Raw genomic sequence first — 14153 nt, forward strand, 5'->3', positions numbered from 1 at the left:
TTCAGTAGATCATTTGTTAATACAAACATTAACCACGCGGAAAGTAGCATCTGTTAAACATGGAAAACCGTTTCAATTAGTTTCTTCATAGACATCTCTCTAGTTGACAGGGAAGGTAAAGGGAATTCTTAACTAATGGAAAAGTAAAACAAGCCCACACGGAATAGACAAGAAGAGGGAAATAATTTTGCAAACTTGTGCAATTACAGATGGAATGTCATCAGTGTTTGAGGGTTTTATATACATGCAATTCCTCAAAGCCATGCTTTTGAGGCACAGCTGCAGTCAGGCCTTGATGCCATCTCCTCTGGACACAAACTGAAGTGTGTAATTATCAGTTTAAGTAATGGGGGAGACAAGAGTCCCTTTTTCTGGTTTTCTTTGACGATCATAAGGCAGAATATTCAGCTGGTGTAAATTGGCATAACTCTATTGAGATGGAAGAATCTCTCTAATTTATATCTTCATCTCAGGGAGGAATGATCGTAGGAATTGCCATACTGCCTCAGTGATCCAAATTGTCCAGTTATCAACAATGGCCAGCACCAGATGCTTCAAGGAATATACAAGAAACCTTGCTGTAGCTAATTATGGGATATCCTGCCTCTGGAAAAAGGTTCTTCTCAATGTCCAATAGTTAGAGATTAGCTATTGCTTTGAAGCATGAATATTTATATCTTTTCTGAAATTCTTGTTTATTTTTAATATTTACTATTTTAACACCTGGCTTTCTTGTTATCAAATATAAAAATATCAAGTTCCTTTTTAAATTTTCTAAGATCTTGGCCTCAAGAGCCTATTGTGGAAATGAATGCCACAGGCTAACAGCATGAAGAAGTATTTTCTATTTCTAGTCTTAGGTTTTTAACATGCCATCTCTCAATTGCATTGAATCCGGACAGGATGGATAGAAATTCCTCTTCTACCTTCTCTATACCATTTATAATTTTGTATGCATGTTCTGTTTTATTCATCTCGTCTCTAAAATAAATCTCCATATTTGCAATCTGCTTTCATCTGAGGATTGTTCCATCCATTTCATCATGGTCTTCTCCAGTCTCTGACTTCCCCCTTCCCCTACTTATTCTGACTATATTCTTTTTGAGAGGGAGTAACTAGAAATGAAGTCATTATTCTAAGTGAAGGCATAACATTGTCTGCTTCATAATGAACTGGGAAAGCAAGGACAAAAGCAGCTGCCTTAAGGATATGGCATAGGTGCTGAGATGGCAAAGAGTAACACCCCTCAAGGTCACAGGTAAAGCAAAGGGTTAAAATGTCCAGGTGAACAATGAGATGGCTTTTCAAAGATATTTAGGTGCCTAAGAATGCAGATAGGCATCCAGGAACACCTAGCTTCATCTTTAGGTACCTAAACACCTTTAAAAATCTGGCTGAGGGCATAGCCAAGCAACCTTAATACTGCTCCACAGTGTCACCATGAAAAATAAATAAAAAAATACGAAACTGTCTTTTAAAAATGAGTAATCTCATCTGGGCCCACAAACACCTCACTGTATTACTTATAATAGCATGGTAATTGCATGGAATCACTATAGGACAGAGTTAAGGTTGCTTCCGTGTCTTAACTGTTAATTTCCATACTTAAAAAGAAAGCCCCAAACATGTTAAGGTGTTCTGGATTTGTAATTCTTCTTCTGAGGTTAATTACAATGTTAGTGCAACTTTTTAAATCCTTAAATAAATAATTTGTATTCCCAACCTTAATTCCATTTTAATGTTTTGGGGGATGGGTGGAGGAATAATGTGTGTGTGGGGGGGTACACCGAAGGATTGTATTATCTGAAATTTTGCTCTTCAAGTGCATAATGAAAATAAGGAAGGTGAAGCCTTCTGTTAGGAAGTGATACTCTTCCCAAAATTAAATGAGACACTGAACTGCATACAACTGCAAAAACAGAATGCCCTAATGCTGCTAAAGATGTGAGATGAATTACTCCCTCGTATTCATTTTTAATGAAGAGTAACAATTGAGTTGACAGGCTAATTATTATAGCATTCCAGGTCCCTGCAACATAATAACAGTCATAATGTACTAGTCAATCAAAATATAACCCTTAAGACTTTTGTTCTTGAAGACCCCAACATTTTGTTTTGTCGTTTAAACTGGAATTTCTCAATCTGGCTTTCAAATGAAATCTTTCAAAGTTTGGAGGCGCTTGGACATAAAGTTTTTGTCTGGACTATTTAGAGAAGTGATTTACCTGAAAAATTTGCATCCAGATTCCATTTCCAAGCCCTTGAAAAGTTCAGGAGTGTTTGCATCCAGGGTGTTGTGTCAAGCAGTGTAGGGAGAGAATCCAAAGTTGGCTGTGGAGTTGATGGAGGAGCTACTATACATGAGAACTCTAATTCCAATGGGGTGCTCTATCAATGGCTAGTTGAGAGTCACATGTGTGACTGTTATGCCCAAGTGAATCAGTACTGGCTGGTCAGTTATAAGTATTTCCCCTTTTCTTCTCAGTAAAAAGACTGGGAATTTAACAAATATATTAATACGTTTAAGCCACAAGACAAATTGCGTGTTGGGTTTTTGGTATCTTCTATCCAGAGTGTCTCTTGTCCTACCGCAGAAGGTTAAAAGAAAATGATAAAAAACTTCACAGGCCTGATCCTTCTCCATTCAAGTCCATGGCAAAAGTTTTGTGGTTTTCACTAAAAACAGAATAAGGTCCTGTAGCATAATCTTACCAATTAAATCATCTCTGTTCTATACTTGGTCTCTACCCTAATCTTAATCTGATACTCAATCTTAATGAAACAGATGAAGCTGGGCAAAAACAATTCCCTGAAAGACAAACACTTCATTGGTTCTCAAAAAATCAGAAACAGCACATTTCCCATTTACTTCACCTGTTGGCTCATGGATTGGGGGGAGGGGAAAGAAATGTACATCATAAATTCTCCTTGTTGTGCCAAGTTTTCAAGTCAGACTCACCATCCTTTTTTTTTGCCAGCTGTGGGGGAGTCAAAGAGGGGGAGTGCAGAGAATAACAGAGAAACTCTTCCAAAAAAAAAAAAAAAATCAACATTACTGGAAGTGACTGAGTTGACCTGCTGTTCTTTTTCTTTATTTTTCCTGATAAGTTTAAAAGAAAGTGAGCAACATTCTTCTCATTTATGGTGGGAGAAACTTTTTTTTTTAAAATGCTTGTGTCTGGTCAACTCTGGATATAATCAGTAAAAGTCAAAAATACAGCAGGGAATAAAACAAGGGCTGGTAAGAATTTTACCACTGCAGATACTGTTGCCTCCAAAGTTTCTTCTAGTTTGGATTATTTATTTCTTATTAGCATATATTTCTTCAAATTTTCCTCACTCCTTTGCCACCTAAATTTCTTTCCTTTATCTTCCTGTTAAAGGCAAATTTTAGAAAGAGGTTCACTACCTCAGACATTTTGGACAACAGTTTCATCTCCCTATGTTTATGAAAGGTCTCATCTCTGGAGCTTCTTTTGCTCACCTCATATTTTCAAAGCTTTTTTTATTCTCTGTAAGCCTTTTGGCAACAATACGGCACCTAAAATATTTCATTTCTATATGCTCCTTATTCTTTTCCTCCTCTATAGCATAAACCATAAGTGAGAATTCGTGTTTGAGTATCTCCCCTCTTTTCCATTTCTAAAAAAAAAAAATCTTAAAAACAAAACCTAAAACCAAAAACCTGGCCTTTGAACAATTCCTTGTAAACCATATTAGCTTCTGATTGTTCCTCACATTACCATCTTTTCAAAGGAATCGTAGCTTGGCCTCTTGCCACTTAATAACACCTAAAAGTTGAGAAACATGCCAATTGTTACGTGGTTGACTGGCAGCAAATTAAATGGTATTAAATAGTTCAGTTGAACCAGTTTGTGTTTGCAATTCCTTCATACTGCTTTACAGATAAATTACAGGGTGAGAAAAATAAAGTTCTCAGTCACTTCCTCTCTCTTAAAGCACTTAGTCGTTCTGGACTTGCATTCCACACATCAAAAAGACTCTATATCAGTGTACTTTAGGGACTCACTTTGAGCTTCATCCTATTCATTCCCCATTTAATGATAATATTTTAATGTTCAACCACTGCTGGCCTCACTCGCTCACTGTCTTTTAACTTTTACTGCCAACTAATGTCTGGCTATGTTCGGAGGTGTTGTGCACCCCAGGTCTAAATGAAGACTGGGGGAGTGTCAGGTTTTTGGTACCTCTTTTTTTTTTTTTTTTTTTTTTTTAAAGAAAAAAAAGTACCATATATTCCCCTCCACCAAAAAAGTGACCACTAAAAGCCAAAAGACCATCTGCCAAAAGTGTGAGGAATGCCTAAGGACAAAGAGATGACGTCTTCTAAATGGCATGCAGGTGTCTTGTGCAGAAGGCATGAGAATAGCTAATGGAAGTGGGATGTGGAATTCCCATATAGCTTTGAAGAATTACCCTCCAGTATGGAAGGGATTTTTTATTTTTAAAATGGTTGCAAGTACAGTATTCCTAACAGTATTTAGGAAACTGCATGGCTGGTATCTATCTATTGGTACTTAGAGGGTGCTTCTCACCGAAGCGTAAATACACTACGTGCTTCCTTCCTCCTCCTCATTAGGCCACTGATAATTATGGATTTGTGGCACTCAAGAAACCAAATAAAGTAAACGGAATAACCTTTCCATTAGTAAGCTTCCTTCCCTTTGGTAAAGGGGAGACCAGGGGACTTTGCTGTGTGGACTTCCACTGATTTATCCAAGGGTTGTTTATGTAACCTCTTGTGGAACTGCTAGTATGTGTGGGCCCTGAAGAACATGCAGATCTCAGGTGATTTGCCAGACACATCTGCCAGTTCAGAAACATCTAGGCAAAGGCCTGAGCAGCCAAACTGTCTCCCCAAACCTGTGGGTCATTCCCTCATAGTAGACCAAATATGATGTACTACCATTATTTGAACAAGAGGCTCCCATGATCATTTTTGTGCTTAGCACTAGATATATTTGCAGAGATGAGGGAAAGGGTGATCTACTGGGTCACTTTCCCATTCAAATCCAGACAGTTTCTCATATCCTAGCTCTATCCTAGAACAGAGGAGGCCCTAGCTTCCAAATACTATTTGTGCCTAAACCCTATAGTGAAGGTATTGAGAGTATAGTTCAGCATGTGTAAGCGGCTGTGAAGGCCTTTATAAAGTACTTGAAAATTTGGTGCCATCAGAGGCACTCCAAAGGCAAAATTTGTTCTTAAGAAGCATCTTTCATGAACTTCAGGGATAAATTGTCTCTGTCAAGGTGGTTTAGTAATATATCTGAAAAGGAAGTGATTGCCCTTGAGGCAGGGAAATAAACTTATCTCTCACTTCAGGTTTGTGGCAGAATTTTATCCAGAGGCTCTCTGGAGTGTCCTCCCTAGCACATTACTGTCCCTGAGGTCCTTTCAGCTCTACAGATCTCCTCCCATTGGTATTTTTGTGAGGGAGGATGATGCAGTAATTATAGAATTGGCCACTAGTGGCAAACAGCATGACATAAGATGCTTTTACACTGAGTGTATATGATTTCAGAAGACAAACAATATTTCTTTTACCTGTCTCCTTGTGAAGTTTCTTTTTTGGGAGGGGACAAACAAAGGACTTTGTTATTGGTTTTTATCTTTTTAAAGATGAATTTTTTCCTGAGAAGCATTTTTAGCTAACTTCTGGTTTCCAAGAATAAAACATGATCTGATCATCTAATGATTAATGTATTTGCTTATCATAGGATCTCTTATCTCCTCAAGAAAGACATTCCAAAGTATCTACAGTAATCTCTCAGAAGTCTGACAAAAATCAGTTACTTAAAGAAGGAGGACATCTAATAAAGGCAAATCTTGTTTATTATTTTAATTCCTAATGTGTTTGAAGGACTGTTTAGACAAGTTGGCTGTCATTCATTTGGACTTTACCTCTTTTAATTTGTCAGTCAATATGTACTTATTTTACTGATGTTAAATATGAAAAAAATATAGGGTTTTTGAAAATGGAGGAAAAAAATGGAAAGTGTATGAGGTGGTTTCAAAACAGGAAGGGTGATCTACAGGATTTCACTGTACTAGACACAAAAATAATAGAAAATAGGTCTCACCTAACATTAGCTAAAGAAATATAACCACCAGACTATTTGACCTCTACTTTAAACTGATAACTACATGAGAAGAAGGCTAATGTGGCTGAGGTTTTAAGAGTGACAGCACTGTACATGAAAAACAGAAGATGAGACAGCTATGAAGGGCATCATCAAAAGAGAGTGATGCATGAAATGGAATGTTTCATTATTAGGGGCAAAGGCCAAAATTCAAATATTAATGTTATGCACTGACATATGAAGTACAGTGATTCATGTGCTCAAACAGAGAGGGATCTGCTGACACCTGATAGTAGACAAAGAGACAAAAATATTCTGAGAGCCAGTTTATATCAGTTGGGTCTCTGATCTTTGCCGTTCTCAGACTCAAGGAGAGAGGGTAGGAACAGTGCTTATCAAACCACTCCTGAGGAACTGCCACTGCATAAATGGTTGTGTGCCTAGTAATGGAAAATGTCAATTTATATAAGGAATCTACAGATCTGTTGTGACATGGCAGGCTGTGAAAATTAAATTAACTTATTTGAAAGATGCCATTGGTTTCAGTGTTTAACATAATGTTTCCATTAGTAGTATACCTTTCCATGAGCTTTACATTGATTTGTGTGGCTCAGATTAATGAGATTTTGAATTATTCTGGTTGATTTTTCTTTCCTCGAGTTCATGACGTACACCCGATGAGGTGGAGCCAGTGTTGTTACACCTGGTGAGGTTGATCCAGTGTTATTACCACCTCACTTCAGTGCCCGCCACTAGAAACACTAGACCTATTCTTTGCTTCTGCCACCAAGAGTTCTTTCTCCTATGGGAAAATGAGTCAATATGGCTCAAGCCAAGCACTCTTGACTATATGAAGTTTCGCCTATCAGGGAAGCAAAACTACAAGTCTGGGGTACTAATCATAAAAAACCCAGCTTGAAATCTGAAAGTTAGGTCAATGTCTGCACATTCATCATGAAAACATTGTCCTCCTAATAAGCAATCTTCCCTCCTACACATTTTTACTGTGAGAAATTATAAATTTTACTAAATTTACTCCTAGTATTTGGACCTTTTAGGTCCTTGAAAACAAAACAAAAAAGTGTTGCAAATTATACAGACAGATTATATAGAACAAAATCAAATTCCCTACCTCCTGGTGTACTGCCAAGCAAAAGTAAACAGTATAGAGTCATATAGAAGAGTCCATGACTTATCAGTGTTGACTTCTTGTGGTGTAGCTAAGTATTGTAGCACCAGATATCTGTTCTTCAGTTGAACTTGAAATCGCTGCTGTAATGTCTTGTTGTTAGACTTTTACTGCTTTTTGTCTGGTTCCTAGCCTTTGATCTGTCTGGTTTGGGTGGCCAGGAATAAAAATAGCTGTCAGCATAGCACACATGGTTGATGGAACACATGAGTCTTTCCACCATGTCAAGATACGGTGCCCAGGGAAGGTATATGCACAAAAGGGCTAAAATAAGATTGCATAGACAGTCTTAAGTATGACATTTCCTTACTTTTGAGTGTTTGGCTTTGGGACCTTAATGTTCTTTTAATAGTTTTTTAAATGTCATTCACTTAACTATATTGGCATCTCCTACTATAATAAATAAATTTGCATGAACATCTCCATCCCAACTTTCAGTTTTTAGTTGCTTCTAACTTTCTGAAAGCTATTCTGCTATTATTTTCCATGTATGGGTCTTTGATTAAAGGTAAGTTTTGTTGTTGTTGGGGTTTTATTTTTAAGTTTAAGTAACAGCAAAGAAGCTATATTTGAAGAGAAGGAAAAACCCACACACTTTCCCCACAATTGAAAAAAAAACCCCACACACTTTCCACATTTTTTTTGTAGTAGTTCTTTAGCCTCAATGACTGAGTGCAGGAGGTTGAAATTTGGCATAGAAATAGTCATCATTGGTGAGAAGTGCATTTGAATGTTCTAGTGAACACTGGTTTGGGTTTGGCCATATTATGGTTCATTGGGAGAGGGAGCAGGGCAGAATCACACTTTGTGCATGCACAGTATAGTTTGAGCAGTGTTTTTCAGGAATAATAAATCAAGAGATTATTTACTGACAGTCCTACTGTTCTTGTTACACCATTCCACACATGAAGATTTGATAACAGGTTTAAAACAAGCAGAAGGAAGTACTTCTTCACATAATTCACAGCCAACCTGCAGAACTCATTGCCAGGGGATGTTGTGAAGGCCAAAAGTAAACTGGGATCAAAAAGCATTAGATAAATTCATGTAGGACAGGTCCATCAATGGCTATTAGCCAAGATGATCAGGGATGCAACCCCATGCTCTGGGTGTTTTTAAGTCTCTGATTGCAAGAAACTGGGACTGGACAACATGGTGAATTACTCGATAATTGCTCATTCTGTTCATTCCTTCTGAAGCATCTGGCAATGATCACTGTAAAGATGACAGGATATTGGGCTAGATAGATCATTGATCTGACCCAGTATGGACATTCTTATGTTATTCAACCACGTACAGGACATACTGCTGTGAAAGAACTTAGGCCTGCATATATATTTGTTTGTCAAATTCCAGCTTCACTCGCACCTAGGCCTTTGTTTTTACATTTGCTATGCTCAATTTGTTTCTTTAATTCAATTAAGATCTTGGTTTGCCTGTACAGTACTGTTTGTCTAAAAACAGACAAAACATTTGATAGTTTTAACACTGTAGGTTGGTGAGTACAAGTGACTTCTAGAACTTTAAATCAGCCAAGAGTCAAATTTGAAATTCTCTTTTTAGAAATTGGCAGATTACATTATTCTTATCAGTCAGGACCATCAATAATACCTCTGTCTAGATTTTTTGCCTGTTCGTCCATCTGATGAAATCATAGACATGTAGGACAGGAACGGACTTTGAGAAGTCTTCTAGTTCAGTCCCATGCATTTTATAATAAAAACAGATACTTTGTGCATAAGCCAGGGGTCTCCTATATAAGTAATGAAACTGAATTCATGCACAAGTGTGTATATATATATTTTTTTTCACAATGTAAATTTGGTAAGTATACACTTATTTTACCATTAATTTGTGTCATCTTTGTAAAATTACAGAATATGTTTTCATGGAAGCCATTGCTTATTCAAAGCAATATATTTTATACGAGACTCTCTACAGTATGTGAAAAACAGTTTATTTTTATATCAAGCAATTCTGTTCACACCTAACCATCTGCTATAGCTTTATATAAACCATAAGCTTCACACACTATCTAATCCAAACCATTAAGCATCTTTCACACAGGCCAGTGTTTCATGTTTTAACCTATTTTACTCTACTGAAGATACAAACTAAAGAGCCATGCACTTGAATCAGTAAAGGTCAGGAAAATCCAATATTAAGAGTACTTTTGATTTGTTTGTTTTGTGCGGTCTTCTCTCTTTTGAACATATGCCTATTAACCAAAAATAACCATTCCAAATACACCCACAACTTTAGTGCCACCGCTGTTCCCAGCAATAAAGTAATAAATCATTATATGCTTTGTTACTTTTACATTCTATCTAGAAAATCCACAGCTTTAGCTATAAACTGTTATTCATGTGCACCAGACCTCACATACCTCAATAATTATCGTTGTAGGTTCCTATATTGATGCCTATCATGCGGGAACCAATAATTCTAGGAGTCATATCAAGTGCTCTGCAATGAAAAGCTGGAAGTATATTGGAGGACATAAAAACGTTGCAGCCACTCATGATTATTTCCTGTATTACTCATTGTATCTTAAACCCTGTGTCTGATTTGGACTTACTGAAGCAACCTAAGAAGAGGGAGGAGAAAAGTCATGATTAAATTAGGCAAGGCAGAGCAGCTAGAAGAATCAAATAGATTTCTTAAAGCCTTCTCAGCAGGAGAGTGGAATTTCCAGCATGACACCATCACCACACTGAAAAACAGGCAGTCATACTATCGTCTCGCTCAACAATCAGCATTTTAAGAGCACATCTCTGTTTCAACGAAAGTTTAGTTGAGACAGGTTTCTCACGCACATCTAGGATGGAACAGTTTGTGAGTCCTCAAAATAGATGAGGGGTTAGGACACTTATCTGGGACATGCAGGTTCCAGTCCCTGCTCTCAGGTGATTAGCCTCCCAATTTGGAAGTGAGTGCCCTAACTATTGAATTATTAGTAATCTAGGGTCGGGGGAAGGTCTCTCCCTCCAAACTTCAAAAAGGCTGTTTCATCCCAATGCAGAATGGGACAGGTTTTCCTCCCCAGTTCTAGACCCATCCCATAACCTGAAATTGAAGAATTTAACTTCCACCTTATCATCCACCCAAAGGAAGCAGTTGGTACCTCTGTTCATCTCATCCATAAGAGTGTCTAAGAATGAAATGCCCCTTCTGTGATGAGCTATTATGTCAGCATCAGACATTACTTCAAATCATATATGCTCCACCAGCTTTTAGTCAAGAGACCATAGTGAGCCAAACTGTACCAGGAGAGTACTCATAGGTTAATTGGAATAGCAAGAGCTTCTCCATTCATGTATGTATCTAATCCAATCATTCTTTAGAAATGATGAAGAATTCTATCTAGAATTGGAACTGAATCAGGATACGCTTTCCTCTGAAATCAAGGTAAGTGGCTAGGGTACAGATCTATCTATCCTCATTTGGATCCAATCTGAATACAGCAGCTAAGATTGGAAGGTGGGGTAGATACTGCTGTTTTAGAAGCTGTCCTGCCCTTCGGTTCTACCAACGTCCTGCCCCACCTAAGCTCCTCACACACATCACCTTATTCACTCACCATTAGAAATCATGGGTTTTTTTTAACTCACTTCCACCACTTTTTGATATCCTTTGGGACATCTGGCTGCTTCACTCCTCTAGCATCTGTGGGGAGAGACATGGACTCTGATAAGCCTCTGAATCCCAGATTCCAATTTCGGTGGTTTCATGATCCAGATCTCCGAATGCCACCTCCACAGCCATTTGTATTTCTGGCTAGTAACTTTCAGAAAAAGCAGAACAGAAATCTGAAAAGACTGTGCCTTGGCAACTAATGCATTTCTATTTGCTGTTTCATTCTTCCTCCATACATATTAGGATGTTGTGAATGCTTCATAATCTGTGCGACTTGATGTGATTTTTAATTGCAAAAGGAAAACTATTCAAATTTGCTCAGTCTGAGACCTTGTAAAGATTTAAGTTCACAAATGACTGTGAATAATTGGTGCTATGCTCATATGCATACACCTTGATAGTATTATTATTTTATGACTTAATGGCTAGTTTCTACTTGTTTGAGTTAAGAAACTGCTCCCAGCTTGCTATATTCCAAGCTCATTTTCATGTAACAGTTTAAACTGTTCAATTTTCTTCTTTATTTTCATTCTAACTGCCTTTGTGCAGATAATGGACTTAGGACCAGATTCGGTCACCCTTAACAATTCAGAGTAGCCTCTTACTCCATGAGTGGGCCTATTTACTTCAGTGGGATTGTTGAAAGAATGGTTCTGCTCCACACAAGTAGCTGTGTGACAGTCAAACCGTTGGAGTTTGAGTAAGTCTGATTAAATAATTATTATTCCTTATGATTTTTTTTCCATTGCTGAAATACAGTAAGTGATTACCACAGTATAAATTCTTTGCATGGAATTTGTAAGACAGCATCAATGGAATTTGCAAAACTTTCAACTGAAATTTGCTTTAAATTAGTCACTTAAAAAAAAAATCATTAAACTGCCATCTGGCATAGATTAAACCAACAACCTTTGACTGTGATTACTAATGCGACTACATCTTTCTCTACAGTCACCCTGGCTTCCCTTACCCAAGTTGTATGTCTGTTCACCTTTTGCATTTGTCTAAATCCCACATGGTGTGCTCTCTGGAACACGAACTTCTTTAGCTCAACCAGAAATTGTGGGTTTCATGTGGGAATTAATGGGATATACAAAAGGTCAGATTACATTATCATTATGGTCTGCTCCCTTCTGGCCTTAAATATCTACCAATCTTGTGTTTGTTCACTCAGTACCTTATACAATGAGGTTGTAATTCCTGTGTGGGGTTTTTAGCGGTTACCACTATAGAAGTAAGACTAGCAATAATTGTTTGCAAATGAGACTGCCACATTAAAACAATTTTACATAAATTGCTCTTTAGCCCTTAGATGGTAACATTTGGTTACTGGAGTGTGGCTAAGAGGTGAAAGGAGGGTATCATGACCCAGGTCATGTGTTCTCTAGCTGCAGTTCTGTTGACTTGTTGAAGGGCTTTGGGCCAGCCAGTTAACTTCTGTGTACATCAGTTTATCAACAGAATAAAAAGTTGTTCACAGTGGTATTAAGAGGCTTAATTTGTTGATATTGCCAAAGAATTTGCGACCCTCAGCTATACAAGTGCCAAGGATAATTGATGTTAGCTATAATTGTTTACACTGCTTCCTGGCCAGCACACTGCAGATAAAGCACAGATATCAACATTCAGGCGTTTCAACCACTTGGCGAGGAGGAGGGATTTAGCCGTTTTGCACAGTGTTAGACATTTCCAAGCACTGATTTTAGGTTTGGCACCATCTTACAGGATACCAGAATGGCCCTTTAGCAAGATTTCTGTCACTGGGTCCACTCACCAGTAGGGGCGCCTCCTCCTGACGGCTCTGGGGATTAGCTCCTTCCAGGTGCTACACTCTCCTTGGGCTGTCTGTCCAACCATCATCCTCGCTCACGCTGAGGCCCCTCTTGCTCCAAGTGCTGCAGTTTCCTCTTTGTGACTTGGCCCTCTTATCAGTTCATTGTGGTCCTCCCCTTTGTGGTATCAAAGTCTTTCAGGGCAAACTGTTTTATGCAGCCTGCTCTCTACTATGCCATTTCCCCATTGCTTGGTAGGGGAACCTGGGCCCACCCTCTACTTCACCCTTCTACTTCTAGCTCAGGGGCCCTCTGATCAGCAGTCAAGTTCTGCACTATCCTCTGCTTTGTTGCTTTTCCCATGAGCCTTTCCTACCGCTCTGGCTCTGGCTCTGGCTCTGGCTCTGGCTCTGGCTCTGGCTCTGGCTCTGGCTCTGGCTCTGGCTCTGGCTCTGGCTCTGGCTCTGGCTCTGGCTCTGGCTCTGGCTCTGGCTCTGGCTCTGGCTCTGGCTCTGGCAACTGCACATCTCTCTTCTCCCAGGGAGTGACTGCAGACTACTGCCCTGCAGCCTCCAGCTGGTCTTGCTTCCTGAGCATTATACAGGCCCCTCCTGTTCCCATCCAGCTGAGCCTCATCTAATTAATTAACCCACATCACAGTTTCATTGATTTTCACCTCACAGCAGAAAAACTCTGGGCTGTTTCAGCAAGAAGGACAACTGACCAGATTGTAACAGGCAGTTGACTTCAGCATAAACACCTTCAGACTGTAAACATACCGACCTTGGAGATTATACCAAGTCTAGTGTACTGAAGTGAAAGATGGGTGTTGTGGAAGGCTGAAGAACAATGCATTGATGTTTTTAATTATCATCAGATTCATCAGCTGCTCCTTATCAAGTGGCAGGAAAAGATCAGATATGAGAATATTTGAAGCTGAACCCAACAATTGCTTCCATCCGCACTAGTTTGGTTTTAGCGGCTTTCTTGGTAGGGACATATTATTAGAATGGAAAATCAATTAATTCTGAAGCTTGTGTACCAAGGAATGCCACTCCACAGCCGGCAATTATGTAGGTGCCAAGAGCTTTGGTGGCATAATAAAATTCCAGTGATAGACAAACTGAATATAGAACTAGACTATTTTAAGGACTAAGCCAGAGAGCTATGTGGGTGGCACGTGAACTGCAAAAAGGCCACATCCCTTTGAGATTTGCCCAGACTATGATCATTGCTGATACAGGCCGTATTTAAAACACTGAGGTAAAATTATAATGGGTTCTGTCTCATTCTAGGACAGGACAGTTCTGAGAATTAGTATTGTTTCAATTCACTGTAGGTTATTCCTAAGTAAGGAATTAAGGAGTTATGGGAGAGTCAAACATTTATTTTAATCTAAGTGTAATCCATGAGAATTTCCTATATAAAAGAGGAAGAGGGATACCTTACAGA

Source organism: Emydura macquarii, unplaced genomic scaffold (assembly GCF_026122565.2).
Source record: "Emydura macquarii macquarii isolate MOO-44397 ecotype Brisbane River unplaced genomic scaffold, CSIRO-AGI_Emac_v2 contig_1451, whole genome shotgun sequence".
Lineage (NCBI taxonomy): Eukaryota > Metazoa > Chordata > Testudines > Chelidae > Emydura > Emydura macquarii.